Source organism: Bufo bufo, chromosome 7 (genome assembly GCF_905171765.1).
Source record: "Bufo bufo chromosome 7, aBufBuf1.1, whole genome shotgun sequence".
NCBI lineage: Eukaryota > Metazoa > Chordata > Amphibia > Anura > Bufonidae > Bufo > Bufo bufo.
Window position 1 is genome coordinate 204,182,572 of NC_053395.1, and position 12,037 is coordinate 204,194,608.

Genomic DNA, 12,037 nt, shown 5'->3' on the forward strand with positions numbered 1-12,037 from the left:
CCTTGTCACTCTCACCCCCCCTCCCTTGTCACTCTCATTCCCCTTCACTTCCTTGTCACTCTCATTCCCCCCCCCTTCCTTGTCACTCTCATTCCCCCCCTCCCCCTTGTCACTCTCATTTTCTCCCCCCCTCCCTTGTCACTCTCATTCCCCCCTACCTCTAATGTTGCGTGGCCGAGCTTTGTTCGGTCCGCGGTACAGGAGCATTTGTTTCCTGTACCCGGCCAGACTGAAAGGAAGTGCACACACGAACAGAGCTCGGCCACGCTACATTAGAGGCGCTTCCCTCCTGTCAGTCCCTCTCTTCAGGCTGCGCCCAGGCAGTGCACATACATAGACGCGGCCGGCGCCCCCTGCTCAATTGCACCCTAGGCGGCTGCCTAGGTCGCCTTACAGGTAGCGTCGGCCCTGCTAACATCTACCTGTAAGGCTGAGTTCATACTTGAGTTATTTAGTCAGTTTTGGCCCCTTAACTGCCCAAATAAGTGAAGTGTGCAGTGATTATAAGAGCGACGCCTGTCATCTGCATCTCATACTGACTGACAGTATTATTTCACTACCAGCAGACTCCCTATGCGTGTTACTAAAAGGCACAGTGTTCTACACCACTATAAAGGCTCTCTGCAGCCAGGAAATAGCTGTTTCTCTCTAATTATTATAATGGTCCTCCTTTTTTATTATTATTATTATTATTATTATTATTATTATTATATTATTATGGCCCCCTCTTTGTTATTAGTATAATGTCCCTCTCTGTATTATTAATATAATGGCCCCCTCTTTGTTATTAATATAATGGCCCCCTCATTAGTATAATATCCTCGGTCCTCCCCTTTCTGCTCCTCCCCCACCCCCTTAGTGCCCCCAGTATCTCTGCAATTAGGGTAGGGTACATACATAAAAATAAAAAAAATACTTACCTCTCTCCATCACAGCTTGTGGCGTCCCAACGCAGGCGGTCATGAACGTCTCACTGTGCCTTCCCACGCCACGTCATCGCATCATCTCGCGAGACCCAACGCAGGAGGTCACAGTGAGGTAATAGTGACCTCCTGCGTCGCTCTACTGCCTCATAGGCTTCTGGCCTAGTGGCCTGAAGCCTATGAGGCATAATGGAGGGGACGGGAGCCATATGCTCCCGTTGCCCTCATTAAAATGCTTGCTGCCTGGCGCCCCCTGCAATTTGGCACCCGGGGCAACCCCCCCCCCCCTCTCAGTCCCCCCACGCTACGCCACTGGGTCAAACATCTCCCATTGATTAAGGAGGTCCCTCTTATCGATTTTAAATAAAGAACTCCGCCCTTTATATTGAGTGCTGTAAATGTAAAGCAGTGTACCATGTACCATGTGAGTATGTTTGTGTCGCAGCATTTTAAGGTACCATGCCCTCTAGATTGTACAGTCTCCCTTATATTTACACCATCCAAAGAACCTGCCATTGCTATTGTCAGTTCAGTTATAGAATGTGAGATGTAGGGACTCTGATAGTTAAGAACCAGCTATGTACATCATGACAATAAGGGTTTCAGTTGTACAAACACCATTTTATGATTTGATCTGTCAACTATTCTAATGGTTTCAGAGTTTAAGAGCTATAAACACCTTCTGAGATAATTTTTTATGGTTGCATTCTACGTTTTTGGGGCTAAAAATCCTTTTTTTCAATTGGTTTGTATTAAAAATTTTCATCAGTTTATGTCATTGTGCTAATTTTGAACTAAAATCATTGTTTCAATTGGTCTTTATTAAAAATGTTGAAGCCTTTGTGCAGCCTTGATTTTACCTAGTAGCAGGATCCAAATTTTCACTCTGTCCCATCAGGCAGCTCAGCTGATGGCTCCTTATCTCTGATCTGTTACCTTATAAACACTCATTATAGCTGAATTCTTATTTTACTTATAAGAATGTGGCTTAAATAAGTGTTTATGACCTTTTAGTAATTTAGAGGTTTATTAGATGACCGGCACCAAGTGAAAGTAAACAGTATGATTCACACAGCTAGAAAAAGTAAACCCTTTGTGACAGAACACCTCAATATTTTTAATACAGACCAACTGAAAGAATAATTTTTAGCCCAAAATGAGTAAAATACAATCCTAAAAAAAATGCTCCCCAAAGTTACATAGCTTTTAGGTTTTAGCCTAGCTGTAAGCATCTTACTTTCACATATTCTTATCAGTAATATGAGTGTTTATAAGCTCTCAGGAGATCAGAGATAAGCTCCACATGAGTCTTCTGCTGAGTTCCTAATGGGACACAAAATCTCGTTCCTACACAGAGAAAGGGGCTGACTTTTTTTTTTATAAAGACCAATTGAGAAAATCATTTTTAGCTCAAAATGAGTAGAACGCAATAATAAAAAAAAATCCATGTCCATAGTCTTTAAATCTCCCAGCATCCCTTTCTGGTTCAGTATCTGCATGCAGCATGCACTGGTTGTTTTAGTCTTGGAAGTTTCCTCCCTGCAGTAAATAGCTATCCTTGTAAATAGCTATCCTTGTAGATTATAGGATCTCAGCTAAGCTGTTGTGGACATGTCTGACAGCATGCATGCTACTTCCAATAACAACTAGCAGAACTATGAATGCAGCTCTGAAATGTGATACAGGCTTTAACTCAGTACCATAACAAGGATAAGTAATGCAATATATTTACAAAGCTACTTTTTATTCAGAATACAGTGCATGTAAGCCATGCAGATGTGTTCAAAGGCATTGACTTTAAAATGTTTAAACTAAATCCTATAAAATGGACGATTCAGACATGAAATCAATTCTTAGAATTTCCACTGCATGCTACATGTTAGAGGGGTTGTTGGTTTTCACAATCCCATTTGGTTAGTAGAGTTCCTTGATGCTGGAACCCCCATTGACCTGCTGTAGGCAACCCAGCAAATGTTCAATTACCTGCAGCACCCCCCACAGGGAAAATGAAGCATTACAAGGTACTCATTGAGACAGTAGACTGTCTGCATGGACTCAGTGGGTCTTCCAGAATGTAAGACACTCTTTGGGCTACTCCTGTCTGGCTTATTGATGAAAACTGTGAAAGAGAGGAGCCCCTCTTTAGCTCAGAATACTCTAGCAGAGTGAGTTTCTATGCTAGACAACCACTTTCAGGTAGAAAATCACCTGCCTACCACCTGTGATTCATCTGTGTAAGTCCCCAACTGAGATATTCAATAGAAATTTACCTTTATCCAGAAATGATCTGTTTATTTAGCTACAATATTCTGAAAACAGTGTTTGAGGTGACCATGTAAAAGTGATGATATGCAATACCACACCCTGCCACTAGATGGCAGCATTACCCATGTTATTTCTTTAACAGCTTTTGAGACCTGTCAACTGAACTACTAAATTACGTAAACAATTTTAAGTAAGCAATGTAATGGTTAATCGTGATATAATCATTATACAGTTTCAGCCACGGCAGTGAAAATGTTTTGGGCACCTAAGCACATTTTTGTGAACATTCTACCAGAAAGGAAAGATGGGAAAAGTTAATGTGAAAACAAACACAATGCAACAGCACTCTGCAAATAAAGTAAATAAAATAATGCCAACGCTAATGCTACGTTATAAATGTGAGAATCTTCGCAAATACATTTTGTACAAAGATTTTTGTGCCTGTCTGCCTGTGCACACTGGATCTGTGGACTAAACCCCATTTTTTCTTTGCAGTCTGCATTGGAGGTGCAGCTGACTCCATGGGTTTGCTTTCCTAACTAACCTGTCTGTCCGATAGGCTGATTTTAATTAGTGCAAGTATAAAGCTGTAGCCTGCTCTCACTGCATTTATTGGAGGCCATTTGGCACCAGGAGAGGTAAAATACCGTCTGGGCTCAGCATGTATGTGGAACCTGCATTCCTTGAATTTAATGGAGGTCAGTATGGCACCAGTGGAGGTAGTATTTAGTGTAGGTTCCTGTCCTATAGAGATCGCCTTGTCGTTGGTGGACAGGCACAAATAATTTTACGCAAAATATATTTGTCAAGAATCTCACATTTAAGCTACATTCACATGAATGTATGTGTTTTGCGGTCTGCAAGTTGGGGATCCGCAAAAAAAACGGAAGATGTCTGTATGGCATCTGTTTTTTTTGTGGATCCATTGTAACAATGCCTATCCTTGTCCGCAAAACGGACAAGAATAGGACATGTTCTATCTTTTTTTGTGGGGCTACAAAACGGACATACGGATGCGGATAGCACACAGTGTGCTGTCCGCATTTTTTGCGGACCCATTGAAATGAATGTGTCCGCACCCTATCCGCAAATAAAAACTGAGCGGACACGGAAACAAAATACGTTGATGTGAATGTAGCCTTATAACGTAGTATTAGCATTAGTATATTTTCTACAGTGAGTATGGCGCGATTGTATTCACTTTATTATTTGTGTTTGCAGAGTGCATTGTGTTTGTTTACGCGGTTTCAGCCACGGTGATGTGCACCTGAGCACTGGGATGTGCTGAATAACCCCCATTAGTTAATGGGACCCTCGTAGCCTGCAGTAGTAATGACTGGAATCAGGGGCGTAACGACCGCGACTGGGTCCGGCGGGGGAGGGGACCTACTGCGCTCGCATGTAATGGGAGCGCTCTGACAAGGCCCGGCATGAAATACAGTGACAATGCCGGGCCCCCATCAGAGTGCTCTTCAAACATGTATATAATGCGCCCCCAGCGCACAGGCATGTGGGGGGTGGGGGGGAGCGTACATACTCACCCGGCAGTTATTGTCACTGCCGGGCTGTCGTCTCCAGAGTGAAGCAGGGAGCTCTCTCCGCTCCCTGCTTCACTTTTCTTCTGAGCTCCGGCGTTCCCCCTGCTGGCAGCACATCGCGCTGCTGGCTGTGGGAGGAGCGCTGAAAGCCCGGGAATCGGCCTCCAGCACAAGGCCGATGCAGCGCGATGTGAGTGTGGGATGGCGCCATCAGGGAAAAAGGTAAGTATGTGTTTTTTTTGTGTTTTTTTTAAAGCTGCAGACTGGAGGCAAAAGGGGGGCCACAACACGAGTGAGGGGGCACAAAATTGGGCATCTAATCTGCCATAACTACTTTGAGGGGGCACATATGTGGGCATAACTACTGTGAAGGGGCACATATGTGGGCATAACTACTGTGAAGGGGCACATATGTGGGCATAACTACTATGAGGGGGCACATAACTGGGCACAACTACTGTAAGGCGGTACATAACTGGGCATAACTACTGTGAAAGGGCACATATCTGGCCATAACCACTGTGAAGGGATACATAGATATCTGGCATATCTACTGTGAGAGGGCACATATCTGACCATAACTACTGTGAGGGGGCACATATCTGGGCATTACTACTGTGAAGGGGCACATATGTGGGCATATCTACTATGAGGGGGCACATAACTGGGCACAACTACTGTAAGGGGGTACATAACTGGGCATAACTACTGTGAGGGGGCACATATCTGGGCATAACTACTGTGAGGGGGCACATATCTGGCCATAACCACTGTGAAGGGATACATATCTGGCATATCTACTGTGAGAGGGCACATATCTGACCATAACTACTATGAGGGGCACATAACTGGGCACAACTACTGTAAGGGGGTACATATCTGGGCATTACTACTGTGAGAGGGCACATATCTGACCATAACTACTGTGAGGGGGCACATATCTGGGCATTACTACTGTGAGGGGGCACATATCTGGGCATTACTACTGTGAGGGGGCACATATCTGGGCATTACTACTGTGAGGGGGCACATATCTGGGCATAACTACTGTGAGGGGGGAACATATCTTGTATAACTACTGTGAGGGGGCACAAAAGTGGGCATAACTACTGTGACAGGAACAAAGGTGGGCATAACTCCTTTGAGAGGCCACAAGGAGGACATAACTATTGTGAATGGGCCGCAAGGTGGGCTTCATTACTGTGAGGGGCCACAATGTGGGCATTAGTACTGTGTGGTAGCACTTAGGGGAAATGTTCTAGATTACCCTGCTATACATTGGCATGGCTCAGTCTTACAGGCCAGCACAGCGCCCCCTGCTGGTAATTTCACATGGGCAGTCACCATCCCTTACTTATGTGATTATTCTTTTTTTCTCTATCACCACAGGGACCTTGTTCTGGATCCAGTGGACATAACGCCGACACCAGTGACACCCAGGATGAGGTAGGACCAGATTTTATTAGGACTGGGTGAGTGTAGCCATGCATTGGGCTTAGTGTAAAAAAAATTGCCGCCTCTTTGTATAAATTGGGAAGGGGGCCCAATCCAAAGTTTGCACCGGGGCCCATAACACTCTAGTTACGCCACTGACTGGAATGGTAGCTGGTGGTCTACATGGTGAATAAGGTAACGCTCAGGTTGCCTAGGGTTGTGAATGTGGTAACTGTCTAAGGTGGTTCAGATTAGAAAAAAAAAATGAATGGGGCCGAGTTATAACACCAAACACAGTCCATGGGGAAAAAAAGCTTTTTCTAACCCTTTTAGTGTTAATGGCTAACACGCCTACACTTAGTAAAGCAATATGATGTGTGAGTGGTAAACAAAAGTTAAGTGCAATTTAAAGGGCATCTGTCAGCAGTTTTGTACCTATGACACTGGCTGACCTGTTACATGTGCACTTGGCAGCTGAAGGCATCTGTGTTGGTTCCATGTTCATTTGTGTCCGCATTGCTGAGAATTTTTTTTTTTTTATATATATATGCAAATGAGCCTCTAGGCGCAACGGGGGCGTTACCGTTACTCCTAGAGGCTCTGCTCTCTCTGTAACTGCCGCACCCTCTTCGCTTTGATGGACAGGGCCAGGCAGTAGAAACATCATCACACCTGGCCCTGACTTCTACTAAAGTTATTCAAAGTGCAGAGGATGCAGCATGTACAGAGAAAACGGGTCAGTCAGTTCCATAAGTGCAAATCTGCTGACAGATGCCCTTTAAAGGGGTTATCCAACCACTATAGTGACCCGCCTCCAATGCCCATGCCCCTCTTATACTTTATATTTACCTGGTCCCTGACACCTGCGTTGCTCCAAATTCCTGCACGGCCACCACTGCATTTCCCCATTGCACGGATCAAAACATCCGGTGATGGGGGGGGAGCAGCCAATAGCAGGCCATGATGGGGATTAGCCTCCCTACCATCACCCGCAATGCTAGTGAGGCTCGTCCCCATAGCCGGATGTTTTGATCCTTGCGATGGGAAGATGCATCAGCGGTCGTGCAGTGATCCAGAGCGACGCTGAGGACCGCGTAAGTACAATGTATACGAAGGGCCTGGGCATTGGGGGCGGGTCACTATAGTGGTTGGATAACTCCTTTAGGCCTCTTGCACACGAACGTGTGCACCCCGTGGTCGTGCTGCGGCCCGCAAAATGCGGGCCGCAATGCACGAGCACAGTCCGTGGGGCAGCCCCAGCGGATCGCGGACCCATTCACTTTAAAGGGTCCGCGATACGGCCTTTCCGCAAAAAGATAGGACATGTTCTATCTTTTTGCCGAACGGAAGTATGGATCGAAACCCCATGAAAGTACTCCGTAGTACTTCCGTAGGGTTCCGTTCCGTGCTTCCGTTTAGCACCATTCCGCATATCCGGATTTGCAGACCCATTGAAGTGAATGGGTCCGCCTCCGTGATGCGGAATGCCCACGGAACGGCACCCGTTGCAGACTTGTAGAGCCCGTGACCGGGCCGCAGCTCTACTGTACTTGTAACACAGCAGTCCAATAAAACTTCCTGTTAGCGAATCAGGAGGAAAGGAAGGTCTGCAGCACAAATGGCTGAGCTTTAAATGAAAAGGCCCAATAAAGGTACCATGATACTTTTTCTTAATATTCAAATTAGGCTCTTGGTGCAATCAGGGCATCACCATTGCTCTCGTTACACCCAAGCTCCAGCCCTTTCTGTGGCTATCCCATTCCTCGCTGCTTGGCCCTGTCCATCAAGGCAGTGAGGGAGGGGCTGGCCCCAAAAAGTAGTGTCCTTTTGGTGCAACAAGAGCAATGGTGACGCCCTAATAAACCCAAAGATGCAATTTGCATATTAAGAAAAACTGTCACAACTCGGGAACGAAGTCTCGAATTAACAAAAGAAAAACAGCGTTTTAATCAAGTGAACCAAAGCAATGTGTCTATGCAAACAGTTGGATAGGGAGGTCACGGCGAGAGATTCCCTTTAAATACATTTAACGACTCCTTTGTTTCCCTTTCAGCTATTGGAAACCCTATAAACATTGAGCCCTGCCATAAATCGTACAAGCGCGATCTCCTTAGCATTTCCATACTGTGGATCACAGAACAGATATAATTGGAACTTTCCGCTTTTCCGTCTCGCGGATGGCTCAGTAAGATGAATCTCGCAGCTTCGCAAAATGATTTTCTTCTCCTTCGGCAGGGATTTCTGTCTGCCAGGATTGAAAGGTCTGAGTGGAGGAGTCAAAGAGAAGAATGGATTGCACCAGAGATTTTCTTATTGCTATCGCTGCTGGTGGAATGTTCTGGGTAGAATCTGATGTGACATGTCTGCCAGTCACTGGAGTGCGTCTCCATCTAATGCATCCGTGCCCGCGTGCCTACTCCTCAGACGTGGCAGCGCATTGCCAATCACTACAATTAGTCGGCTGGCAAGCCGCTACTATTTAGGAGCCCATAGAGCGACTTCTCCCTGATGTCTAATTTAGCATGAAAATGAATTAACCCTTTACAATTAAATTAGCTTGCAAAATACCATGCAGTGATGGTGGTGGGATGCTTAAAGGGGTTATCCAAGACTATAAAATGATGCCCCTTACAAGGAATATACTTGGCAGGCGGGAACGGGAACGAGCCTCCCTAGTGTCACCCGCGATGCTAGAATGAATCCAGCCAGCAAAGGAAGCGATATGGATAATCACAATACATTAGTAAGTGCCTTGTATTAACTTTCTCTACATGATAAATGCTATTTTTTGAAATGAGACAACCCTTACAAAACTTAGGCGCATCATGCACTAGCGCAGGGGTATTAAGACCGGCATCTAAACCACGGTTCTTAATAAATGACCCCAATAGTTTTCTGTGACTTCATTCAGTATTTGGAGTAAGTAAAATGCTGTGTAAATTCTGCCAGGACTATGGAATTCATAAAAGGGACACAGAGTTTTCAGAAAACTTTTGCTATATCATAGAGAAATACAAAGGTTTTGATCGGTCAGGAGCACTGAGACCCCGACCAATCACTAGAACAAGATGAGAAAAGCGCTCATATTGCCGGCGCTCTCTCCTCACTGCAGAGAACAGAATCGAGATGGGCCCCTAAACTTTCCTCTGTCTCTTGCAGTGAGGAGTGTTATTTGTGAGCGCTTCTCTCTCCTCGTTCTAGTGGTCTCAGCACTCAGACCCCACTGATCAAAACTTTTCATATGCCTTTATGACATATCAAAAGTTTTCTCAAAACTTAGTAAGTGACAGCTTATCCTGTATGAGTTTTAATATATGGAGAACTGGTAATTAGCAGTGTGTGGGCGGCCAAACAAGACTCACAGGCATTCTTTATGGGTGGGCGAGGGAACAGGACTGACAAGCTTTCTCTAGGAATGGGTGGAGGAAACAGGACTCACAGGCTTTCCTTATGAGTGGGCAAGGGAACAGGACTCACAGGCTTTCCTTATGAGTGGGCAAGGGAACAGGACTCACAGGCTTTCTCTAGGAGTTGATGGAGGAAACAGGACTCACAGGCTTTCTCTAGGAGTTGGTGGAGGAAACAGGACTCACAGGCTTTGCCTATGTATGGATGAAGGAAGTAGGACTCTCAGACTTTCTCTATGTGTGGGCGGAAAAAGCAGGACTCACAGGCTTTCTCTATAACTGGAAGAGGGAAGCAGGACTTATATGCTTTCTCAATGTGTGGATAGAGGAAGCAGGACTCATGGGCATTCTCTATGAGTGGGCAAGGCAAACAGGACTCACATACTTTCTCTATGAGTAGGTGGGGGAAGGAGGTCTCCCAGACTTTCTCTACGACTGGGCAGAGGAAACAGAACTTACAGGCTTTTTCTATCAATTGGCAGGGAATACAGGACTCACATACTTTCTCTATGAGTGGGTGGAGGAGGCAGGACACAAGCTTTGTATATGTGTGAAAGAACCAGGACTCACAGGCTTTCTCTATGAGTGGGGGAAGAAACAGGACTCACAGGCTTTCTCTGAGTGGGGAGGAAACAGGACTCACAGGCTTTCTCTGAGTGGGGAGGAAACAGGACTCACAGGCTTTCTCTGAGTGGGGAGGAAACAGGACTCACAGGCTTTCTCTATGAGTGGGGGAGGAAACAGGACTCAAAGACTTTTTCTAACTGTGAATGGAGGAAACAGAAGAGAAAGGTTATCTCTATGTGTGGATGCAGGGGAAGAAGTACACAAAGGCTTTCTCTTTGTGTGGTTGGGGGGAGGGGGGGCATTGCTCAAGTTTTCTCATTTCTGGAATTTAAACAGCTTTATATACTAAATACAATCATAGAACATTATATATGCTCAAGATCGGCATCTCCACCACTATCCTATACTGTCCTCAGATTGGAGATCAGGTAGATGCACTTTAATAGTATATCCTCAAGCAAATATCATCAAGGCATTTTAAGCAAGCTCATCCACATGCTCCAAAGATCCGTGCTGCTTGAACTTCCATTGTGAATGAGAAACTTATGGAAGAATAGAAAAGGGTGTCCAGCATCTCAAGATCTTCTATTTTGGAGCTTTATTCAGGCCTCATTACCTCCACCATATAGCTACAGACAGTCCAAACCACGCTCATGCATTTTGGACACCCACCATGTCGTTATTCATAGCAAATTATGAATAAGGACACAGTGGGTGTACAAAATCCATAAGCTTTGTTTGGACGGTCTGTAGCTATATGGTGGAGGTAATGAGGCCTGAATAAAGCTCCAAAATAGAAGATCTTGAGCCGCGACGGTGGGCCTCCTTTTCTTCATTTATAAGTTTCTCATTTTCTAATTTTACTTAAATTTCTATTCTCCAAAAAAATATATATATACAAAATATATACTGTATTTAGTTTACCCGGAAAAGCAAAGTCCTCATTACACAGGTAAAATTTTTAAAAAAATGGCAATGAAGAGGTTAAAGAAAGATCTTGTGTAAGTGAATCTTCTTATTCTGGCATAAATCCCAAGTAAAGGTGAAACCATGGCCTACTCCATAGGGATACCGTCATGACGTGTTACAGCCCTGGGATATGGAACAGCAACGGTGAAGACCAGAGCGATTAGTTCAGCCGTATCATGGAAATGCTTCTGTGGTCTCCGAGTCTCTGCCAGAACAAGACTGCTCTAGAAATCAGGTGGTAAGATCACTCCAGAGCGACCACTCCAAGAATGCTACTCTCCTAAGGTCCCAGAGACAATCTTAAGGCACCTTAAAGAGCTTGACTTACGCCTCGATACTAGACTTGTTCCTTGCAATATTCCAGACAGGTGACCTGCATGTTATTTAAGGGACATTATGCTCCTCGCTTGGATTTTCATGTCTTCGGCAAATACATGTGTCCCCATGTCTTGTCAGGGATGCTATAATCAGATGGTTCCAAGGTAAGGCAATTAACCCCTTATTTCTAAAGAAAGGACTCCCATTGTTTGACACACCCAAGGACAACCACAATAAAAGTAGCTCAGCTGATTTCTGGAAGTGTGGGGGCAGAGGCATAAATATTAGGAGCACTAAGTGCTTTCCGTTGCTTTTTAGCTTTCATTATGCACATTCATTCCCATTTCCCTTGCTGCAAGATATGTTTATGACAATACTGACAGCACTGCTACATCGGAGTGAAGAGTCAATGCTCTTCTGAGAACATAGGAAGATTTAAGGAAGTGAAGAAGTGAAAGATGCATAAACTATAGGGGACATTTATCATTTGAGGTTGTATACATATTGACAAAAAAAAGGCAAAAATTGAAATATTAGATGGAATAAATATTTAAGGGTACTTGCAGTGGCGTGCCCAGGGTGTTTGGCACACGGGGCGGGTCATTTCTCTGGCACC